This window comes from Cariama cristata, unplaced genomic scaffold (assembly GCF_000690535.1).
Source record: "Cariama cristata isolate BGI_N322 unplaced genomic scaffold, ASM69053v1 scaffold8196, whole genome shotgun sequence".
Classification (NCBI taxonomy): Eukaryota; Metazoa; Chordata; class Aves; order Cariamiformes; family Cariamidae; genus Cariama; species Cariama cristata.
The window spans coordinates 14286-16625 of record NW_009623740.1 but is presented as its reverse complement, the minus strand read 5'-3'; the positions used below and the strand labels follow the sequence as shown (position 1 = coordinate 16625).

Here is a 2340-nt window from a genome sequence, read left to right as displayed (position 1 = left end):
CCCGCAGGATCCTGGGCAGCTCCGCGCAGCGCCTGAGGGTAAGTACGGGCCGGGGTTGGGGGGGAGCCCAGCATCCCCCTCCGGCAGTACGGGCGGAGGGAGTGCTCTGAATGCATGCTTATGCTGATTATCCTCAGGGATGGTAAAGAAATACAGGAAGGGCTGGGATCCTCCTCCCTGGCTGCTTCTTTGCATCCCCCCTCTCCTCCCAGGAAAGTGCCTGCAGGATGAGCAGAGGGCGGCGGGGCCCTGCCTGCACCCCAGCATGTTCAGCTTGCTTAGACCGAGTCTGACCCCGCAAGGCTTGCGGAGAGCTCTGCCTCTGGAGCTAACTAAGCCTGCGTGCTCGCCTGGTGACAGAGGGGACAAAAGGCTCTCTTGGCTTGAGAGAAAGTCTGAGCTTGTATCGGGTAGTCCGGTCAGAATCCAAACGTGGGTCTGCACGGGGAGATTTAATGAGCTTTGTGGACTCATGATAACTCGAGTATTACTGCAAAGTTGGTAAGAAGAACCCTTATTCTGAAGTAAAACCACCCCCCGGGGAGCTCTTCTGCTACAGCTCCCAGCCTGTGCTGTGTCATGCTCCAGAATCTCTTGGTTGCGTGTCTCTGGCCTGAAAGGTTGCTGCATGGAAAATAAAAATTGAGTCTTGTCCACCGTGCCAGTGCTTGTCAGCAAAGTCCTTGCAGCTGCGGACAAAGGTTGCTGAAATAAACGCACAAGGCACCAGAATCCGGAAACAGCCGCAAGGCGTGCAATCTGAGAGAGGCTGAAAGTCCTGTTGACTTTGGAGTGCTTTATATGGCTCCAGATTACTAGAGGAAAGGCTCGAGATACAGTTTTATACTGGTACTGTAAGAGTAGCGGCTTTATAATACACCTGGTTTAATGCTTTGCTGTGCTTTTTGCTGCTAAGATAAAACCCCAGATTATAATTTATCACTGTGAAGATAAAATGCCTGGTTCTTGCTGGCAGGCAGGGTTTCTCCACCAACCTTGTAATGTGAAGGGAGAAACGTGACCGTCAACCTGCTCTACTGAGTGGGAAGGTGGTGTATTCTCAGCGTGTCATCTGTGAGCTGCTAACCTGTTACATGTGGGTGCAGCTGACTTTTCTTCATTACTTTAGGTTTTCAACATTCTTACTGGTAATTGTTTACCATACTTCATATGGACAAAGCCAGCTGTTGCCTTCACCTTGCTCCATTGATAATCCCTTTTCAAATGAGAAATAAAACCCTCTACTCCCTGAAAATCCTTCATGAGGGCTGCTGGTGCTGCTGCAGTAGGAAGGCTGTTAGCACTGGTTCCATAAGGTGGCCCATTTTCCCCCCTGCTGACAGATTGTGCTGGTGGGACGGTGCAGGAGACACCAAAACCTTGCTACGTCGTGGAGGCACCAGATGGAGATGGGCATCAGCTGTGGTTTGGTTTGCAGAGGGAATCATCTCGGTGCTGGAGAGAGGTCTCTGCTGTCTCGTGCTCTGCTGCATCGTGCAGCACTGTCTTGGGTCACGCAGACGGACAACATGAGGTTTGGGATTGCGCAAGAGATGGTTGTGGCGAAGGGTACTCATGCTCACTTGCAGCCGCGGAGAGTGTCGGAGCGCTCGGTGCTGAGCAGCTGCCAGCAGCACAGGCTGACGTCAGGTCCGGCAGATGAAGACCAGGAAAGAGGGAGAACACGCAACAGCCTTGCTGCGGGGCAGCGTGGCGCAGGCTGCTGGATGTGTCTTCTGCTCTGTGCTTCTGTCTCAGGCCTCTGCAAGGAAGCACAGAACCATTAAATGCAAACCACGCAGGCCCTGGTGTCTCCTGGCCGGCAGAGCTACTGGTGCAGGTGTTGGTAACTGCCAGCAGCTGTGTGTTGTTAAGGCTCTTCACTGACTTGTGACTCTGAGAGGGTTCCTTGAAGCTGTGAGGGTGAGCATCTCTCATCCGGCCAGTGTCTCTTAACCAAAAAGTTTGGTTATTATTGCTATTGTGGTGGGGTTTATTATTTTATGTAAGGATGACCTTAGCGGTGCAGACTAACCCTTCATGTAGCCCGGCTCCTTTCAGCTCAGGGGATTTCTGAGTTGGTTTCTATTTGTCTGTATTATAATTCCCAACTTACCTGTTATTCCCCGGGCTTGCCTGGTTTCCCCTTGAGTTTATGAAAACTGCCTGCATTCGCCACAACCCAGGGCAGGGAGTTCCACAGGTCTGTTTCCCGCTATATGAAAAAAAACCTCACCTCTTTTGGTTTGTTTCGGATCTGTTGCCTGACTTCATTTGGTGGTCCCTAGCTCCGGTGTTGGAAGTGGCCATGAACAATCAGTTTCCTTCCACCTCTCCAGA

At 51.8% G+C, this 2340-nt stretch overlaps 1 protein-coding gene across 1 annotated transcript in view; it reads left to right on the top strand.

The window, feature by feature from the left end:
- The window catches only part of MGST3 (microsomal glutathione S-transferase 3), a 6749-nt gene continuing 4409 nt past the window's right edge, over positions 1-2340 (top strand). The window contains exon 1 of the mRNA XM_009702874.1: positions 1-38. The gene's annotated coding sequence lies outside the window, so the exon portion shown is untranslated. The remainder of the gene's footprint in view (positions 39-2340) is intronic.